This window comes from Podarcis muralis, chromosome 4 (genome assembly GCF_964188315.1).
Source record: "Podarcis muralis chromosome 4, rPodMur119.hap1.1, whole genome shotgun sequence".
In the NCBI taxonomy this organism is placed as follows: Eukaryota; Metazoa; Chordata; class Lepidosauria; order Squamata; family Lacertidae; genus Podarcis; species Podarcis muralis.
Window position 1 is genome coordinate 8,211,154 of NC_135658.1, and position 21,921 is coordinate 8,233,074.

General features: G+C 45.8%; 1 protein-coding gene across 5 annotated transcripts in view; it reads left to right on the forward strand.

Annotated features, from left to right (window-relative positions):
* The window catches only part of FAM168A (family with sequence similarity 168 member A), a 155,010-nt gene that overhangs the window by 28,739 nt on the left and 104,350 nt on the right, over positions 1 to 21,921 (forward strand). For all 5 annotated transcript variants that reach the window (XM_077926889.1, XM_077926884.1, XM_077926890.1 and 2 more), the window contains exon 2: positions 4,795 to 4,900. The gene's annotated coding sequence lies outside the window, so the exon portion shown is untranslated. The remainder of the gene's footprint in view (positions 1 to 4,794; positions 4,901 to 21,921) is intronic.

A 21,921-nucleotide genomic window follows, 5' to 3' on the forward strand; every position in this document is an offset into this window, starting at 1 on the left:
GATATTACTACTTTAAAAAAAAAATTAAATAACTTATTTTTAAATAACTTTTTTTTCTCCTTTCAAAAAAAGAAAGTGTCCCCGGATTCTTTGAAAAAAAATCTGGTAACCTTAATTAACACCCAGGTCTCCCCAGTCCTACACCAACACTAACTACTACATCTACATCTGGCAACTGTGATTGCCACAAACCATCCCTTGGCTCCAAGTCAGAACTGGCAATCTATTTGAAACCATGGTTTCCATATCTGGTCCTGAGGCAGGTTATGTCCTGAGGCAGGAATTTGGTTCACAGCACAGGGACAAGATAATGCACAGCACTTTTCTTTTAAATACCCTTATTTAAATACCTTTTGTACTTTTGGAGAACAAGTATATTATGGTGAATATTTTTAAGCTGTGAACTAGGAGGATGAGAATTATTTTGGATTAAAGAGTATGATAGTTTTTCAGCCTCAGCCAGCAACTCAGCCACTCAGCTTCCTTCCCAGTTGCTAAGTTTCTGCACTCAATTTGATGCTTGCATTTTCCCCCAGTGCTGCAGCTTTGCGTGGTTTCCAGGATTCCGAGCTGCATGTGTTAACATGCAAATCATCTGAGGTCACTTTCCATAAAATAGACTTTTATCCTAGTTAATATGTCCCTGGGTGTGTCATCTCTGTCCTTCCCCTATGGTATTATATATTTTTTGTTCCCATGCGTGCTCTTCTTCCCTACCCCTTAAAGGAGTCCCTTAACAAATGCCTTTTCATCCTCCTCAATGTGCCAGCCTGCTTCTACTGGCTATAAATCTAGCCAGACAGCATCTGTGGGAAAAGTACACATCCTCAGACTCTTGCCAATAATCGTGTCCACATCCTGCAAGTCGAGAAAGGAATTTCATTAAATTGCAACCCACCCCCCCAAAAAAGCACAGGTGAAGAAACACAACCAAATCAAATATCCTTCCAGTAAGCAAAGTTTATTGCTGCCCCTGTGGAAGGGGGGCCTCAAAGGTTTAGTTGTGTTGCAGCACAAAATCCCCCTTAATCTTAAATTCTCCTTGTTTAAAAAGAAAAGGGAGGATCGCCTTCTCAATCCGGCCCATGGATGGTCCAGGAATCAGCATGTTTTTACATGAGTGGAATGTGTCCTTTTATTTAAAATGCATCTCTGGGTTATTTGTGGGGCCTGCCTGGTGTTTTCACATGAGCAGAATGTGTGCTTTTATTTAAAATGCATCTCTGGGTTATTTGTGGGGCATAACAATTTGTTCATCCCCCCCCCAAATACAGTCTGCCCCCCACAAGGTCTGAGGGATGGTGGACTGGCCCCTTCTGAAAAAGGTTGCTGACCCCTGCACTTAATATTATTATAACTACTATTATTATTAATAAACAAATGTATACTTCACAGTATAAAGCCTTCAAAATGGTGTGCAGAGTAAAAACAATAAAGCTGTAAAACAATAAAATCAATTCAACAAACTAAAACAAAACTGTCCATACAAACTCTAAAAACGATGGAACAGTTTTATCAGATATAAAATTGATCTTTCACAAATGGCTGGGTTACACTTCATGGAATGCCTTTGTAAACAAATATGTATTCAGTAGATACCTAAACACCATCATTCTGGGTACCTGCCTGATTTCAGCCTCAGCCGCTATACTAAAAGTCTGGTTTCTTGCACAGGCTAAACGTACCTCTGAGGCTTATGGTACTTTGAGTACCCCATAGCGTGGTCAAGGCAGTCCCTTGGATATCCTAATCCCAAGTTGTTTAGGACTTCGATTGCTAAAAGCAGAACCTTGATTTGTGCCCAGTAACAGACTGGCAGTCATTGTGACCAGTTCACTAAGAACTGTTGAGCTTACTCAGGAGTATAGTCAGGATTTTGTACAGTGAGCCTGCGTTGATTTGAAAATATGGAAAAATCCATACCTCTTAATGCTTTTTGACAACCTGGTTGTGATGACAAACAGAGTTAAGGAGCAACCTGACGATTCGGTAAATTGAGTGATGGGCCCTAATTTGTGTGAAGGGATGTGAGATGTTGCTTCCTTAAACAGTCTTGGCTATGAAAGGCAACAAGGAGTATCATGCAGGAGCTGGGATTTCATTTATTTATTTAAAGCAAGAGAACCCAAAAGACAAGGTTGGATGATAGGGGTGAAACACTGTGACCGTTGGCCACATAATATCTGTACTTTTCTCCTTTTGTGTCTTCTAAAATCACTAGGCTGCAGGTATTGCTGTCTCTCCACTGTAAGTGGAAACAACCTTCCAGCAGGCATGGGGGAAGAATAGATCGGGAAGGGGTGTGTTGTGTATGTGTGTGTGCGTGCGCACGAGCAAGCATGCATGCCAGCTAGTTTAACAGATTTTAACATCAGCCTCTGCCATGAGTTATGGGATGGGGAGACACTTGCCCATTTCACTTCATCTTATTCTTAGCTCTCAGAAATGCATAGGTTTCCATTCCTGCTGTGTTAGTGATGAACCTTCATTCTGACAAGAAAAAAAAGGAAGCTCTGAAAAAAAGGCATTTTTCTGCCACCCATTAACATATGAAGCATAGCTACTGACAGGCACCACAGGCTATTCTTAGGTTCTTATGTAAGCTAGGAAAAAAGGTCTGTTTGTGGCACAAGAAAATCCCTCTTCTGAAAAGGAGACTCTTTCCCCTGGTGACCCAAGAGTTGGGTGATGGATCGAGATGTGCAAGGGATAGTTGTAGCGTGCGTGATGGGGCTGAGATTAGAGGCTTAGGTGAGCAGTGCCACTCAGCTCCCTGGAGATGGTCTAGGCTCTCCTTCTCTTTGGCCTGGTTATTTTTGTTTTGTCTTTATGAGTGCCTTCAGATTATGTGTTTATGTGATTAATGTTGAATGCAACCACCTTTGTGTCCTTTCTGGTGAGCTTTGATGGGGCATTTGGCTGGCTGATGCTAGAAATAGCATGTTGGACTAAATGAACATTGGTCTGAGACTGCAAGGCTATATGGAATCCCCCCCCCCCAGGCCCTGAGTAATGTTGGAAAATGTCTGGAATTCTCCTAGGTTGCTGAGCACCACCTAGAACCTGAGTGGCCAGAGTTGCAAAATCAACTTGGAGTCACCTGCTGAAGACTTCATAAGGCTAAGAAACAGAAGACACGCAACTTCTATTGCTGCTCTTCTCTCCCTGTGAGCCATCTCACAGTCCTTTCTCCTGGGGGACGCGGGTGGTGCTGTGGTCTAAACCATTGAGCCTCTTGAGCTTGCCGATCAGAAGGTCGGCAGTTTGAATCCCCGCGATGGGGTGAGCTCCTGCCGCTCTGTCCCAGCTCCTTCCAACCTAGCAGTTCGAAAGCGTGTCAAAGTGCAAGTAGATAAATAGGTATCGCTGTGGCAGGAAGGTAAACGGCATTTCCGTGCGCTCTGGCTTCCGTCACGGTGTCCTGTTGAGCCAGAAGCGGTTTAGTCATGCTGGCCACAAGACCTGGAAAGTTGTCTGTGGACAAACGCCGGCTCCCTCGGCCTGAAAGCGAGATGAGTGCCGCAACCCAATAGTTACCTTTGACTGGACTTAACCGTCCAGCGGTCCTTTACCTTTACCTTTTACCTTTCTCCTGCTGCTGCTACCACCTCTTCTCTCCTAATGAATCCTCCTTCACTTGATGGTGAATCCATTCTTGATGGTGTCATTTGTATCCCATTCTGTCAGTGTTCCTCATTTTGTAACTTGATCAAACCCCAACTGATTGATCTCCTTTGGCAACTAGATCTCTGTCCATGTATCCTCATTCATGCCCACCTCTGTGCTTTTGCATGTGTTCTCTCTTTCACTGCAATGCACCCGGCTACATATTCAAATATGTAACCTTAAACTACAGGAAACAGAGCAGGAGTGACAGGTTATGCATTACTTCATGATCTTTTACATAAACTTTCATCTGAGCCGCTTAGTACTGGGCTGTTCAGGCAGTTTGTTCCAAGAGTCTTGGATGTGAGCCTGTGTCCCTAGTTGCCTCCGCAAATGTGTGTGCGCGTTTGTGAAACAAACTTAATAAAATGAAGTTGAATAACATTAGAGATGGCTTTCTGAAATTAGGAATGCAACTTGGATGAAGGTGCCTGAAGGGAAATATGCCAAGACACCACAGAGGGTTGATATGATGGTGTTTGCCCAGGCTGCTGCCTGTGTTTATGTTACTCTTTGAAAATGTTGTTTGGCAGTTTGTGTGCATGTGCACAATTTGGATTTTGGGAAGTATTTGGACTGTCAACAATACAGTACCTGGAGTCTGGGATGCGGGTAGTGCTGTGGTCTAAACACTGAGCCTCTTGGGGTTGCCGATCGGAAGGCCAACGGTTCAAATCCCCGTGACAGAGTGAGTTCCCATTGCTCTGTCCCAGCTCCTGCCAACCTACCAGTTTGAAAGCACACCAGTGCAAGTAGATAAACAGTTACTGCATTGGCGGGAAGGTAAACAGCGTTTCTGTGCACTTTGGTTTCCATCATGGTGTCCCGTTGCTCCAGAAGCAGGCCACATGACCTGGAAAGCTGTCTGTGGACAAACACAGTCATGGGGAAAGTTTCATCCATTGGCTACATGGGGAAATAAGCTGCTAAGGCTACAACTAAAAGGCATCAAACTGCTCAAGATGGTTCATGTCAGATGCTGCCTGGTTTTGCAGAAAGACTCTGCTTCATGCTTTTGCTGTTATCCACACTGTTAGGTAAATTTAACCAATCGCTCTTCACAGGGCCATATCTTGCAGCAATTTATGGGCGTGTTTTCACCTCTTCCTTTGTTGTTTGCTGTTTTAGAGTTGTGGAATGCTGTGAAGACTTCCCTGGCCCCACAGTCATAGACGAAATACCGAAATACGTTTGGAACTATTTTCAGCTGAAGGATATCTTTCATCTATTAAAGGTACCAAACTTTATCCTTACTGCCTCAACAGACTTCATCTTTGTGCGGAATTTCAACCAGTTTTTCCTCCAGATCCTAAAGCACACAATAGAACGTATATCTGCAGAGAAGGGCCTTGTAAAACTCTGGTATTAACTGGGCACTTTGCAGAGATTTTGAGATTATAATATGCAATAAGATGAAAACATTTTAAGAACCTAAGAAGAGCCGGACTGATGTCCACGGCCTGTCTAGTTCAGCATCCTCTTTTCGTGGTTCTCAACCAGGTGCCTACAAGGCAAGTTGGACAGGACAGCTCTCTTGCCACTTGTGACTTTCAGCAACTGGTATTCAGATGCATACTGTCTCCAAAAGTGGGAATAGAACGTAACCAGCATGGCTAGTAGCCATCAATAGCCCTTTCTTCCAATCTTCTTTTAAAGCCATCTAAGTTGGTGGCATTGTGGTCTAAACCACTGACCCGAGGGCTTGCCGATCGGAAGGTCGGCGGTTCGAATCCCCACGACGGGGTGAGCTCCCGTTGCTCGGTCCCAGCTCCTGCCAACCTAGCAGTTCGAAAGCACATCAAAGTGCAAGTAGATAAATAGGTATCACTCCGGCGGGAAGGTAAACGGCGTTTCTGTGCGCTGCTCTGGTTCACCAGAAGCGGCTTAGTCATGCTGGCTACATGACCCAGAAATACTGTCTGCGGACAAACTCTGGCTCGGCCTATAAAGCGAGATGCCTGCTGCAACCCCAGAGTCATTTGCGACTGGACTTAACTGTCAGGGGTCCTTTACCATTACTTTTAAGTTGGTGGCCAGCACTGCCCCCAGTAGGAGTGAGTTCCATAGTTTGGACTTTGTGCTGCTGAAATAAGTACTTTATTTTATCTTGTCTTGAATATTTCAACATGCAGCTTCCTTGGATCTCCACGAGTCCTGTTAAGAGAAAGGGAGAAAAACTCTGTCCGGATTTTGAAAAATGCGAGTGATATAAAAACACAAAAATAAATAACATAGTGACAAACAAAAAAATACCCCACCCCCACTTTAAAAGGCCACAGATTGTTTAATTATCCAAAGGCCTGGCAGAAGAGAAATGTTTTTGCCTGGCACCTAAATATATTTCACTTCTTGGTTCTTTTGTGAAGCTCAGGAGACCATTCTCTGTGAATTTGAGATTTTGAATCTGTGAACTGAATTGAGAGTCGTTATCTTTCTATGGTTGGAGAAGACCTCTTGCCCAGGGAGGGGCCTGTTGTAGATCTTTTGCTCAGCAGCTCACAGTTGCAACGGAGACAGCCTTCATGTAGAGAAGGAATTGTCTACATTGTGTTTAAAGGTAAAGGGACTCCTGACTGTTAGGTCCAATCGCGGACGACTCTGGGGTTGCGGCGCTCATCTCGCTTTACTGGCCGAGGGAGCCCGGCGTACAGCTTCCGGGTCATGTGGCCAGCATGACTAAGCCGCTTCTGGCGAACCAGAGCAGCGCACGGAAACGCCACTACGTTGTGTTTAGGAAACATAAAAGAGAAGGTGGCCTAGGCTGGTGGGTGACTTGGCATGAAATAAATAAATGGGTTAGGATCACAAAGTGAACCAGGGGAAGCAGGCAAGAGGGTCTTCTCGGCAGTGGCGCCCGCCCTGTGGAACACCCTCCCATCAGATGTCAAAGAGATTAAACAACTACCTGACATTTAGAAGACATCTGAAGTTCAGGGCAGTTTTTAATGTGTGACATTTTAATGTATTTTTAATCTTTGTTGGAAGCAGCCCAGAGTGGCTGGGGAGACCCAGCCAGAAGGGCAGGGTACAAATAATAAATTATTAGTATTAGTATTATTTATTTGGAAAAGAACAGGAACCCAGTGGAGCAGCAGCTAGGCCACTGATCTCTACTGGGGGATTTTGACACTTGCTGCTAGGCAGAAGGTTGAATATCATATCCTAGAACTTCATGTATGGGAGAAGTAGGGGACCAGTGTTCCTCCAGACATTGCTGGACTCCAGTTTCTATGAGCCTCTGCCAACATATCCAGTGATCCGGGATTAACGGGAGCTGTGGTCCAGCCATGTCTGGAGGGCCACAGCTTTCCCACCCTTGATGCATGGCTTTCTGGTGCCCAGGCTTTTCTCTTCAGCTCTGCAGGGAAAATGACTTCAGCTTAGCTCATCTGTTTGCTCTTCAGATCTTGCTCCCGAGCCTCTGTAGATCACGTGATTTGGTAGCTACTGCTCAGCGTGAAACCAAACCCTCTGAAGCAGCACCGTCCTTTCTCTATGTGGCTTTTGAGCAATTTGCTTTGTGATTTTTTTCTTCTCTTTTGAAAACGAAACATTTGAAGCATAAGATTGTCTGATGGGTTTTGGCAAGGATTGGGAGAAGAGCGCGGTCAGTCCAAAACTTGAGTATATAAATATCTTCTCAAATCTAGTGCAGAATGAAGGATGCCGAGGGACCTTATTGAATAGAGCTTGGTGGGTGACCAGCTTAGTGATTTCCTTTTTCCTGGAAAAGTGCAGCAGGCTTCTCAGCAGTGGGAAATCTTTAAGTGGCTGGGATGAGATTAGAACAAGAGGTTTGCTCGCTTGTACCTGCTTTTTCATGGTGCCTTCCCACTGAGCATGTCCTACATAGTTCTGCCTTCAAAAGCCTGGCTGGAAGTAGCAGCTCTTTATTTCTGATGTATAATTTACTGTGTTTTTCCTGGCGCGCCAGCCTTGTTTGTATTGGTAAGTGTGTGTTCTCTGCGTACAGCCTGCTGACAATTTTGTAGGCTGAACATGCTGTGCTTGAATATACCTGGGTCTTTGTGAAGTGCTTTTGAATCACAAAGTTGAGTTAATAAGCTGGGTCATCTTAGCCCATAAACGCTTCCTGTTTCCATTGGCCTTACTTTTGTTAAATAGATACCAAAGTTGCAAGTCTGGGTTCCTTCAGGATAGTCCCATGGACATCGTATGACAGCGCTATCTTAGTTAAAAAAAGGGGGGAAAAACCCCACGAATTCTCTAAAATAAAATCCAAAGCCAGCCTCAGAACAAGGTTTTGGGGCTCCTTATTGCTTGTCATTCTTGTTTTGTGGCGTCTTTTAATGCCAGGCTGTCATGAAATCTGAAAGTTTCTGAGCCACTACAAATTATTGTGATTAAGTGCCTCCTCCAGACGTGCCCCATAAATGCCGTGGGTCAAAGAAACAAGCCTTTGTTATTTAGTAAGAGGCAAATTAAGATTTCAGCTTTCTTGGCAAGTCCTAATTTAAATTTTAGACAGCTTACGTGGGAGAGCCACTGAGTTGCGTTGCCTGAGAAAGACAAGCAAATGCGGCAGTGCCTGTGAGAGATGAGCGAATGCTGAAGCTTGAGTCCAGGGTGGGGAACCTTGTCCCATCTGAGGGCCACATTCCTTTCCAAGGAAGCTTCTGGGGGCCATATGTAGTGGGCAGAGGCAAAAAGGTGGTGGGGGATGTGATTTGTACAGTAGACTGTATTGCAGCCATGCGTAATTCAGGTTTCTACACCCGCCCACCTCTTTTCATCAAGGCAAGCAAGAACCACTATCACGTTATGAGAATACATTCTTGCCTGGCAAAAGCACCTGAAGATGTGGAAAATGACCTTTGTGGCCTCGGGATACTTCCAAGGCCCGACTAGAGAGGCCTTCATTTGGCCCCTAGGCCTGAGGTTTTCCACTGCTGTATCAGTAAATAAACCTCCTGTCTGGGAGCAAAACAGCAGAGCGGGCAGGAAAGACTTTTGGAACGTTCTTGGCATCTTCTGTGGATTTTTAGATTGCTCTCTAGGGCCAAGTTTTGACCTGGGTTCGCATTCCCATCACTAAGTGCTTTGGAGGCGGGTGCAGGTAGGTAAAGGTAAAGGACCCCTGGACGGTTATGTCCAGTCAAAGGCGACTATGGGGTTGCAGTACTTGTGTCGCTTTCAGGCTGAGGGAGCCAGTGTTTGTCCACAGACAGCTTTCCTGTGTGGCCTGCAGGACTAAACCGCTTCTGGCGCAACGGGACACCGTGACGGAAGCCAGAGCACACGGAAATAGCATTTACCTTCCTGCTGCAGCAGTACCTATTTATCTACTTGCACTGGCATGCTTTCGAACTGCTAGGTTGGCAGGAGCTAGGACAGAGCAACAGGCGCTCACCCCATTGCTGGGATTTGAACCACCAAACTTCTGATCGGCAAGCCCAAGAGGCTCAGTGGTTTAGACCACAGCGCCACCCGCGCTGTGCATGCTCACGCAGGCAGACGCAGCACCTAACTTACTCCCACTTTGAGTTTCTTGGAGAAGGCAGGATAAACTAAATACTGTCTCATAATATATATATATTTAATAGGTAAGACACTAAGGGATATAAAACAGGGTCTCCATGCTGACCTCTGTGGGGAATTGTGTTCTTCCTGATCCTTTTATCAGGAAATGCTGGGGACTGAACCTACATGCAAAGCTTTGCCATTGACTCATGGTCCAGCCAAGAAGGCTTATGGCCTCTTCACACCCACACACCATGCAACAGCACATCCATCTTTTATTCCACAGGGAAATGAGGCCAATCCCAGCTTTTGGGTTTGAGTGCTCCTATCACATATCTGTGAGCACCCCCCCCCCCATTTTTTAGCTATACGTGTAAAGAACTTTAGGTATCCGCCTTAATGTATGCAGCAACCTTAACGATTTGTGTTAGGCTATTTTGGGAGGTGTGTGAAAGAGACAGAGCAGGTAAACTGTTGAAGCTCAGGGTGGATCAGAATACGCTTTGCTCAAAAGTGGACTTTGAGGGGAGGCTTAAGAAGAGAGAAAGGAAGGCTGCTGTAAAGAGACTGGAATTAAAGGCCGAGACAACTGGAGGAATCTGAAGTAAGCAAGAAGGGATGTAAGGGGGGAGGAAGGGACACAGAGGTGGAGAGGCTTAAAAGTAAGCTGATGGGGAATGACACGATCATAGCAGGAGCAGAGAGGTGAGCTCAGAGGCATTCTGAATGGATTAGAGATACGGGAAAGGCAGGAGGGAAGACCAGGCAGAGAGGATGTTGCAGTGGCAGAGACAAGAAGAAGTTTGAGGGAGGAAAAGGATCCAGCAACATGAGCAGTTTTCTAAGAAAGTTTGGGCTGAAGGAAACGTTTCAGATCTCTGGGTTCCAACAAGAACTTGTAAGATGCTAGGAAGGAAGAAGGCATTTAGGGTTGCTCTGGTAATGGTCCAACCAATGAACCGGTTCAGGACAGAACGAAGACAGACAAAGGAAATATCTGTGGTATGGTATGAATGGTGCCAATACTAAAGGGATACCATTGCTTTTGGTTGATTGCTACACCAAAATGAAGTGATGCATTCTTTCTAAGTTGCCCTTCTTCAGAAAGCACCCAGGGCAATGCACATCAAACGTATGAACAAAGCATAATAAAACAGCACTAAAATGCATGCATTTTATATCTGTAGTAGATCAGTTAAAACAGAAACACATACAGTGATAAATAAAAAGTGTATTCCTCACCAGCAAACTGCAAAATCGTGGGCAGCTGTTATCAGTTGGTGCCTGCTACCCAACAGTACCTAGTCATTTCCAACTAATTCCTTTCCAGCTAAATGAACCCAGTCTTGCCAACCTTCAAACTCAATTGTCCAGTGGCTCTGGAAGTGCTTCTGTTTCAGGCCCACACCTCTTAACTCAAGGTAGTGGGGAGACTGAGCTTGGGGTACCATGTACATGCACAGCAAGGATCCTTCCCATTCCCCTTTAACCGTTGGATGTAAAACAAAAGGTTTAGCACTAAACCAGAAAAGTATCTAGAAGAGCTGATTTGCATGAGAGTCAGTTCAGTGGAGTTTCGTGGGGCATGTCTTAGTAGATCAGGAACATTCTGAAATAAATTTTCTAACCATTATGCATTCCATATAGTAGATGAGATAGTCTTTGAAATTGCTCTCTATTTTTAAGCCTTAGGGCTTTTCGGTGTAATTTCCACTGTCAGTTCAACATTCTTAATTGTTGTGGCTCCTAGGTAGGAATATTGGGGGTTTTTTTGTAGACCTTTTCTTCAGTCTCCTAACAAAGGAGCTATTGGAATTTTGCCAGGTTGTTAGCCCCAAGTGTCTTAGCTTTCACGTGTAAGAAGGAATGGCACTGTCAGATTTGTTTAATCCCTATTTTTAGCAGACAAAGAAATTAGTTCTGTCTAGACTCTAGGGCTCTAAAGTTGCAGCTTTCAAGGAGTGCCATAATTTGGGGAATCCCCTCTCCTCATTCTCTCTTCTGTAAAGGGGCTTTGAGCTGCCAAACCTGTTCTGGCTGTATTAAGGCTCTGTATCTTACCTATTTAATAAGAATAATTTATTCTGCCTTCCCAGGTAGCAAAGCTGCTTTTAAGGCCACCAACAACATGTTTCAACATTCAAACAACTAAACAGGTGCTTACATATGCACACACTCCAGCATGGCAGATAATTAAAACATCAGAGCTGTCGTAAAATACCAGTGTTAATAAAAAACATTGAACAAAGTTATCTTCTTTTAGAAGGAAGGAGCCAAATGCACATGGCGCTGTAGAGAACCTAAGAATGTCTTGTTCCATTCTAAACAACTATGAGGTTTTCAACCTTTTTTTTGCCCATAATGCTAAAGTACATAGGATGATGCCTTATACCAGGAGTCAGCAAACTTTTTCAGCAGGGAGCCGGTCCACTGTCCCTTAGACCTTGTGGGGGGCCGGACTGTATTTGGGGGGGAAATGAGTGAATTTCTATGCCCCACAAATAACCCAGAGATGCATTTAAAATAAAATCACACATTCTGCTCATGTAAAAACACCAGCCAGCCCCCCAAAATACCCCAGAGATGCATTTTAAATAAAAGCACACATTCTACTTGTGTAAAAATGCACTGATTCCCGGACCGTCCGCAGGCCGGATTTAGAAGAGGATTGGGCCGGATCCGGCCCCCGGGCCTTAGTTTGCCTACCCATGCCTTATACTGAGTCAGACCATTGGCCCTCCTAGCTCAGCATTGTTTACATTGAGTGGCAGCGGCTCCCTAAGGTTTCAGAGAGATGCCTTTCCCAGTCTTCCTGGGAGATGATGGGATTGGACCTAGGACCCTCAGCCAGCTGCACGGCAAGCTGCTGTATAGTGATGGCATAGCATGCAGCTGCAGTTTGTGCGTCAATGCCACAGCTATGCCATTGGAGCTGCTTTCATGGTTTCCCCCCACTTGAGCTCCATCTTGACAGGAGGGTGGTGAGGACGGGGGAATTTATCATGCAAGTGGTTCTAGCTATGTAGTTCTGGAATTTGTGGAGCTCTGGTGGTGCTGTGGGTTAAACCACAGAGCCTAGCACTTGCCGATCAGAAGGTCGGCGGTTCGAATCCCCGCGACGGGGTGAGCTCCCGTTGCTCGGTCCCTGCTCCTTCCCACCTAGCAGTTCGAAAGCACGTCAAAGTGCAAGTAGATAAATAGGTACCGCTCTGGCGGGAAGGTAAACGGCATTTCCATGTGCTCCTCTGGTTCGCCAGAAGCGGCTTAGTCATGCTGGCCACATGACCCGGAAGCTGTACGCCGGCTCCATCGGCCAGTAAAGCGAGATGAGTGCTGCAACCCCAGTCGGCCACGACTGGACCTAATGGTCAGGGGTCCCTTTACCTTTAACTGCATGAGATCTCAGCCGAGAAAGCAGCTCCTGTTCATCTGGAGGCCAAAAACCCCAGTGACCTCAATCCCAAGGTGAAAGGCAAATCTGGGATCGCCTACAGCAAGGGTTACCTTGCCTGGGCCAGTTCACTCCCGCGGAGATCGCTCCGTGGGCCGGATCGTGTCTGCGCAGAAGCGATATCCGGCATCTGCGCTGATGCCATTTCCGGTGCCGTGGAAGCGAGTCCCCGCTCCACGTTACGTCGGTTTAACACAGCAGGGACTCGCCAAGCAGGCAGCTCGGTTCAGGGGCGGCTTGTGGACCGTTTAAACGACCCCAGTGGGCTGCTTGTGGCCCATGGGCCGCAGGTTGCCGACCCCTGACCTACACAGTCAGGATACAGACAGGCTCTTCTGCTGAGTTTTTTTCTCCGAAAGCTTCTCCCAACACCCATCTTTCCATAGCAAATTATTTCAAACGATGTAAGAGGACTGAGCTTGTTGCTCCCTGTTCTGCTCAGTTGGAGTGGAAGAGCAAGGTTCTGTTTCTGCTCTTTCTGTGCAGCCTTTGCAGACATTAGGGAAGCCTGGCTAGTCTGCCGGCTGAGTGCAGTGCATCCCTGAAGTGTTTGACTCCTGTTGCTGTGACTTTTGGTATTAAAGTCAGAAGGGAGAGGGAGAGAGTCTGTGGGTGTCAGTGCCTCAGCACCTACTTGCCAACCTCTATGCTTACCAAAGGGGCAGAGAGGGAGAAAGCACAGCAGGCTGCCGGCCGGAGAATCCTGCTGTGTTTCCTGATTGGGAAGCTCAGCAGGCTACATCTAGTGATTGCCAGAGGGGCTGAGCCGGCCCGTGTTGAGCTGTATACCTGGCTACAAACGCTGCAAGAGCACTGCTAGATGTGGTTCATGGTTCCAGCTTCCTGTGTCCAATGGTGTGTGCTCAGATTATTATTATTTTATTTATTGCTTGCCCTTCACTGCAAGACTCCAGGGCAGCTTGCAATATTAAAAACAGTTCAATACACATCCACAACCATATTGGCTGTGATTCCTGGAAGACTTGCTTCCCTGCCTTGCAGAGTAGGGCCTTGACTGACTCCAGCTACAGAACAGACAAACAGACTCTTGCTGTTCTCTTGCATAGGGTTTTGTGTGTGTGTGTGTTTTTTTGTTGTTGAGGAGGGGTTGTTGCTGTTATCGATACTAATTGATACTCATCCATTGATGTTTGATTTGATGATTTAATTCATCAGTTTATGATACCTTTATTTTGGACTTTAGTTATGATTTACAGTGGTACCTGTACAGGTACCTTACAGTGGTACCTGTACAGGTGCTTCAGGTTACAGACGCTTCAGGTTACAGACTCTGCTAACCCAGAAATAGTACCTTGGGTTAAGAACTTTGCTTCAGGATGAGAACAGAAATTGTACGATGGCACCACAGTGGCAGCAGGAGGCCCCATTAGCTAAAGTGGTGCTTCAGGTTAAGAACAGTTTCAGGTTAAGAATGGACCTCCAGAATGAATTAAGTTCTTAACCCGAGGTACCACTGTGTTCAATTTGGTTGTGTACTTTTTGATGTTTTATTGTTCATGGCTAATTGTCGTGTTTGAAATTGGCATATTTTTTCATGTCGTCAGCCTCCCTGAGCGTGGTTTTAACTGTTGAAAGGAGGCATACAGATAAGATGATGTACGTGTGTAAAAACAAGACGCATCTTATGAGCTCACAAGCAGCTCACAAAGGCAGCAACGACCTCCTTTTTGTATGCCAGCAACTGATATCCGATCGCAGGCTCGAGGTAGGATGTCCTGTGGTGGCTTGAGCCTTGCAGGGGAAGCTGACCACAGCATGCGCCATATCCGTGGTGCCGGTGGAAGCCCCCAGGGAGCAGTCTGCGATGGGCTTGGTGATGGTTCCAGAGTGCTAGCTCAGGAGGTGGACCAGCCCATTTTACCAATTCCTTGAACTCGTTGCTTTGGGCCTCAAAGCCCAACCGATGCAATGCAACCTCTTGGAAGGAAAGTGTTGGGGGTGTTTCTCCCGTGGCAGCTTATATCCGTTCCGTTGTCCGCTGCCGGGTTGCCCTTGGTTTGAGCATTCGCTTCCTCCCGGGCTTGTGTCTCGTCTCATGTCAGCGCAGCATCCTTGGCCTTCCTTTTCCCTTTCAGCTCCGTGAAGGAACGACCAAGCTGTTCTCCTCAACGTCGCGTTTGTTTCCTTCCAGAGAACCTCGCTGTAATTCAGTTATGAATCATTGCTTTATTTGTCATGTCAAGCTCCAGGAGGATGCCTTAAGTGCTTCTAGTCGGCAGTAATTTGAGGCACTCTGCCAAGCCGTGTTCAGCTGTTGTCAGGCCTGGCAGTGGCTGCAGCTGATATGGCGATAAAAACACATTCTGACTACAGATGAGTTTGGTTGCTGCCTGCTCTGCTCTGTTCTTTTTTTCTTTTTCTTTTTGCATGTGGCAGGCAATAAGTGCTAATTAACAGGCATATGAATTGGTGTGGCTTATCCTCTGGGATTATGGAAATGCTGGGAGCTGGGAGAATGATAGCCCTGTGCTTTTTATAAAATGGCATAAAAATGATTGTTCCCCCCCAGTGTTATTTCCTTCACGTAACTCTTCTCTTTCAGCCGAAAAAGTTGTCAGCATAATGTACGTCTCTGGAGCATTTAGTTTTCAAAAGTATTCAGAGAGAAAGAGAGCTTATTTAAAGCATTTTTACCTCGCTCTTCAGCTTACAGAATGGTCTCAAGAGTTATAATAATAATAATAATAAATTATTTATACCCCGCCCTTCCCGGTTCAAAAACCGGGCTCAGGGCGGCTAACAACAAATTTAAAACACTTAATTGTAAAAGCAGCATAAAATACAGTACAAAAACATGAATAACAATAAAATTCAAAATTCAAAAATCAGTTTAGGGGAAATAAGCATTAGATAATCCCCAGGGCTAGCTGGTTGAATTGGTCCTACTTGGGCCAGCGAGGAGGCCAGGGGAGAATTAGCTGTGGGGTCTCAGAGTGGGTAATCTTCATAAAAGGGGAGGGGGAGAGAAGAGAAGGGAAATAAAAGATCAGGCTGAATTCAAATTAAAGGCCAGGTGGAATAGCTCTGTCTTACAGGCTCGACGGAAGGAGGTTAAATCCTGCAGGGCCCTAGTCTTGTGGGACAGAGCATTCCACCAGGTTGGAGCCATCACTGAAAAGGCCCTGGCCCTGGTGGAGGATAGTCTGCCTCCTTAGGAACCTCTAAACTATGATTATTCATGGACTTTAAGGTCCTCTGCGGGGCAGACCAGGAGAGGTGGTCCTGTAGATACGAGGGCCCTAAGCCACAAAGGGCTTTAAAGGTCAAGACCAGCACCTTGAACCTGACCCGATACTCTACCGGGAGCCAGGGCAGAGTTGCAGTCGAAAGGACCCTACACAAAAGAAGGAAAAGGGATTGTCAGGGAGGAGGAAAACAGAAAACCATTTCTTAGTTGCAGAGTTAAGAACATGAGAAGAGCCTGCTGGATCAGGCCAATGGCCCATCTAGTCCAGCATTGTGATCTCACAGTGGCCAACCAGATGCCTGCGGGAAGCTTGCAAGCAGGACCCGAAAATAAGAGCACTCTCTCCTCCTGGGGCTTCTAGCAACTGGTATTCAGAAGTGTTGACAGCCCTGTGGAATGGCTGCTGTAGATGGAGCCTGATAGAGCTGACCTTCCAGCTGAGTGAATGGAGACGCCCTGCAGTCCCGTATCGCTCGCTTTCCTAGAGCTTGATGGAGCAGCTGCTGTAGATAATTTCTTTCCAAGAAAGCAGCTGAGCACAATTTAAGGGAGATTTCAGGGCGCTTAAACAAAGAAACAGACTCACCTGCAAGTTTGTCTGTGAACCTCCAGATGCTATGCTTAAGTGACAAGCCCCCTCTGAATTTGCTGGCCAGAACGATTGCCTTCAGTTTGGCGTTTAAAGGGCAAGTTGTTCAGAAAAGGACAGCCGTTCTCATGGGGCCTAACATTTTACTTGGAAAGAAATAATCTCATTACTACACCAATATCTGTGTTTGCACAGTGTAAAATTAGATGATTATTCTTTTGTGCTGTGTCCTTGTAATTTGGTTCTGCCGTCTTAATTTCAAAATAATAAAATTTTAAACAGGCCAGCTATTTTTATTTATTTATACGTGATATAGGCTGGAGGATGGTAACACTACAGTATGATAAAAGGATAAGGAAGAGGGCTGCCTGGGTTTATGCAGATGGTAGAGGTCTTTTGGCAGCAACTATATGTGATTTGTATAAACTTCACAACCTTAAAGATGTGTTAGCAAACAGCAGGCGTGGCAATTGACTTCTTACTTTAAAGAGCTTGGGAAGCCCACTGCCCCGACAAGTGTCTTGTGCAAAGGTTGTCTCACTGATCTTTGTGGCTAATTATCAAGGTACAGTAGGACGCGGGTGGCGCTGTGGGTTAAACCACAGAGCCTAGGACTTGCCAATCAGAAGGTCGGCGGTTCAAATCCCCGTGACGGGGTGCGCTCCCGTTGCTCGGTCCCTGCTCCTGCCAACCTAGCAGTTTGAAAGCACGGCAAAGTGCAAGTAGATAAATAAGTACCGCTCCAGCAGGAAGGTAAACAACGTTTCCGTGCGCTGCTCTGGTTCTCCAGAAGCGGCTTAGTCATTCTGGCCACATGACCCGGAAGCTGTACGCCAGCTCCCTCGGCCAGTAAAGCGAGACGAGCGCCGCAACCCCAGAGTCGGTCACAACTGGACCTCATGGTCAGGGGTCCCTTTACCTTTTTATCAACGTACAAATGGCAGACCAACCTGAATCTAGGCCTGGATAGTTTTCAGGTTGGGGGTGGAACTTGAAGGTCCTATGCTGTTGACTAGAAAAAGATATTTGCACCCAGCCTGGCTGATACAGAAGCCCTGTGGTGATTCTAGGCCGCACACCCTTATCCTCTCCTGTGCCTGAAATGTTCTCCAACTGCTTTATACTGTGTAAAAGACTGGATCCCAGCCTCAGATTCTCAGTTGCAAGCGCTGAGCTCCCTGGCATAGCAAGATGTGCACCCAGCCTAAAAATGTAAAGGTAAAGGATCCCTGGATGGTTAAGTCCAGTCAAAGGTGATTATGGGGTTGTAGCGCTCATCTTGCTTTCAGGCCGAGGGAGCCGGTGTTTGTCCACAGACAGCTTTCTGGGCCATGTGGCCAGCAGGACTAAACCGCTTCTGGCGCAACAGGACACTGTGACGGAAGCCAGAGTGCATGCCAAAGTGGTACCTATTTATCTACTTGCACTGGTGTGCTTTCGAACTGCTAGGTTGGCGGGAGCAGGGACCGAGCAACGGGAGCTCACTTCGAACTGCCGACCTTCTGATCGGCAACCCCAAGAGGCTCAGCGGTTTAGACCACAGCGCCACCTGCGCCCCTAACACAGCCTAACTGTCTTGTGTTGTGGGAGGAGGATGTAACCAGATTCACACTGAGGGCCAGGCTGGATGTGATAGAGCAGCCCCGTTTCTTCATGAATGTGCCTGATTCATGCGTAGAACTGGGTGAGGGTGAAGTCTTACTCAAGCCTCAAAAGGGGTTCCCCTGCCTTGCTTTCCTTTGCTCCCTCAACCTCAGGCTCTTTCTTTCAGCCTGGATCTGATACCTGAACAGAAGCTAAGCCTAGAGCAGAAATGATCTGTAGCAGCAAATCATAAGGAATCGAAAGTGGAGTGGAAAGACAGGGCTGTCCTGATGCGACCCTTTTGATGCTGCAGCAAGATTCCCTCATTTCATATGCAAATAGGGCAGACACAGGGCTTTTTTTCAGCTGGAACTCACCAGAATTCAGTTCCGGCACCTCTCAGGTGGGCGCCATTGCTGTTATAAGAGAACATGGTGGGTTCTGGCGCCTCTTTTTCTAGAAAAACAGCACCGAGCAGATGTATTCATAAGGTGATGCAGTAATAATAATAATAATAATAATAATAATAATAATAATTACTTAATTAATAATAAATTATTATTTATACCCCACCCATCTGAATGGGTTTCCCCAGCCACTCTGGGCGACTTCCAACAAAATATTAAAATACAATAGTCTATTAAACATTAAAAGCTTCCCTAAACAGGGCTGCCTTCAGATGTCTTCTAAAAGTCTGGTAGCTGTTCTTTGACATCTGGTGGGAGGGCGTTCCACAGGGCGGGTGCCACCACCGAGAAGGCTCTCTGCCTGGTTCCCTGTAACTTGGCTTCTCACAGCGAGGGAACCGCCAGTTGCCCCATCATCCCTACTGCATTGTCCCTTAGCCTTCTGTTGCATTGAAACTGCCCACTGGCAATTCTCTGGGGATTTGACACTGCATTTAGCGGGCATTAAGGGCATGTGCAAACAGCATACAGTAGTTACAGAGAGCCAGTGTGGTGTAGTGGTTAAGAGCGGTAGACGTGTAATCTGGTGAACCGGGTTCGCTTCCCTGCTCCTCCACATGCAGCTGCTGGGTGACCTTGGGCCAGTCACACTTCTCTGAAGTCTCTCAGCCCCACTTACCTCACAGAGTGTTTGTTGTGGGGGAGGAAGGGAAAGGAGAATGTTAGCCGCTTTGAGACTCCTTCGGGTAGTGATAAAGCGGGATATCAAATCCAAATCCAAACGCTTCAGGTTACAGACTCCGCTAACCCAGAAATAGTACCTCGGGTTAAGAACTTTGCTTCCAGATGAGAACAAAAATTGTGCGGTGGCGGCAGGGGCCCCATTAGCTAAAGTGGTGTCTCAGGTTAAGAACAGTTTCAAGTTAAGAACGGACCTCCAGAACGAATTAAGTTCTTAACCAGTGGTACCACTGTATTTACTTTGAACTACTCATGTAGTTAGAAGCGACGCAGGTGGCGCTGTGGGTTAAACCACAGAGCCTAGGGCTTGCCGATCAGAAGGTTGGCAGTTTGAATCCCTGCGACGGAGTGAGCTCCCATTGCTCGGTCCCTGCTCCTGCCAACCTAGCAGTTCGAAAGCATGCCAGTGCAAGTAGATAAATAGGTACCACTCGGGTGGGAAGGTAAACGGCATATCCGTGTGCTGCTCTGGTTCGCCAGAAGTGGCTTGGTCATGCTGCTTACATGACCCGCAAGCTGTACGCCGGCTCCCTCGGCCAATAAAGCGAGATGAGCGCCGCAACCCCAGAGTCGGTCACAACTGGCCCTAATGGTCAGGGGTCCCTTTACCTTTACTCATGTAGTTAACAAATCAGTCATCACCCGTGCACCCAAAATATAATGGATTAGTCCGGACTTGGAGGATACATAATTTATAAACTTGCCTTGTAGAGTGTTTCATGAAATATGAGTTATTCTTTTCCTGATTACCTCATCAGATCTCCTTAAGCTTTGGGGTGTGTGTGTATGTGTGTGTGTGATGCGCCTTGTCCAAATGACACAGATACTGCTTATACAACCACTCTGTTTTGCTGTATGTGCTGTTAGTGGAACAAGAACACTGCTGAATGGTTGAGAATTCTGCAGTATCATCACACTATTGCTTGTGCAGTTCTAAAGAGATCTCTTTTCCTTCTCTCCATTTATCTGTTTAACAAAATTTATGTATCACTGGATTGTAAGAGCAACGGTCAGGTGCAAGTAGAACGTAAGTGTGTCGGTGGGATGCTTGGATTGTAGTTACTGTTAAGTGGCATATGAATTGTTTAAATACATGAAACAATAAATACATTTCATTTAAACAATAAATACATTTCATTTTTAAAAAAATCTTATCTCAAAGTGATTTTTGCATAGACCCACACACAATCTGCTAGTGCTGTTCTTGTTGAATGCAGGTTCCTTTTTTCCACAGCTGGAATGTTCTTCGAAAAAAGTGCTTGCAATTAAGCCTTGCGTTAGTTTTGCCCAAAGCGTTAATAGCATTGGCTTTGTGTGCCTGCCTGGGTTGTCAGTGACCATGTTTATTTTATTTTGGTCTTTTTTTTTTGGGGGGGGTGCTCACTTCCATATTAGGAGAGCTCATATTGTTGGTTTTGCTTGCGTAAAGGATTATCTGGTGTCAATTAATGTTTCTCAGATTACAGCTTTGCACATTTGTTCCTGTCCAGCAGCAACTGATGGGCCTGATAGATATATATCTCTGCTTTCCTGAGCGTTAGTCAGGCGAATGCTCAATTTCACAGAGAGTTGGTTTTTTTAAAAATAAGTTTATGCAATGTTGGTTGAAGAGGAGATAATGTCTAAGTAGAATGAAATAAAGAATGTATGTGGGGGGGTGGGGACTGACATTTCTGCCTCTAGCACCAGAACTCCATCTCTTATTAGCAGCCTGCAACCAGCATGGCTGATGGTCAAGGAAAATGGGATTGTAGACCAGGTGCATTCACAGGACACCAAGTGGATTATCTCTAGCTCATCTTGCCTCTAAAGTAAAAGTAAAGGGACCCCTGACCATTAGGTCCAGTCGTGGCCGACTCTGGGGTTGCGGCGCTCATCTCGCTTTATTGGCCGAGGGAGCCGGCGTACAGCTTCCAGGTCATGTGGCCAGCATGACTAAGCCGCTTCTGGCGAACCAGAGCAGTGCATGGAAACACCGTTTACCTTCCCGCCGGAGTGGTACCTATTTATCTACTTGCACTTTGACGTGCTTTCGAACTGCTAGGTTGGCAGGAGCAGGGACCGAGCAACAGGAGCTCACCCCGTCGTGGGGATTCGAACTGCCAACCTTCTGATCGGCAAGTCCTAGGCTCTCTGTGGTTTAACCCACAGCACCACCCACGTCCCCATCTTGCCTCTAGTGAGAAACAAATTTTAAAAATTGTTTTTAAAATTTAAAATTTTTAAATTTTTTAATTAGTTTCTTATCTTGCCTCTTGTGAGAAACAAATTTAAAAATTTAAAAAAACAGCATCTGATACGGCTAAAATACATATTTTTGAATATTTTTATTTTATTAAGGTGATTTCAGTTAAAAGAAATAAAGTGATACAGAAAAAAAAAGAACAAAAAGTGAGAGGGAGAAAAACAACAGCAAAGATACATATTAAAGCAAACAAAATTCCAAAAAAGAGAGCAATATTCCCATATATTCTTGTATAAATTGGTATAGTGTTATTGTCCTAGTTCTTATGTAAATGTTAATAGCCCTACTACATTTTGTATAAATTCATTCCAATGGTTATCATATTTATCCATGCAGAGTCTGCGCCTGTAAGCAGTCTGTTCATAAATTGCCAGTGATGTCATACCGTCAGTCCATTGATTGAAGGGTATCATATTTATTTTTCCAATTCCTCAATATCAATCTCTTGGCGGCCACCATTAGGGCACAGAAAATCCATTTCCATTATCCCGTTGATAATTTCTGATACACTGGGGCGTGCAGGCGCTGAAGCTGGTCTCTCAGTGTGTG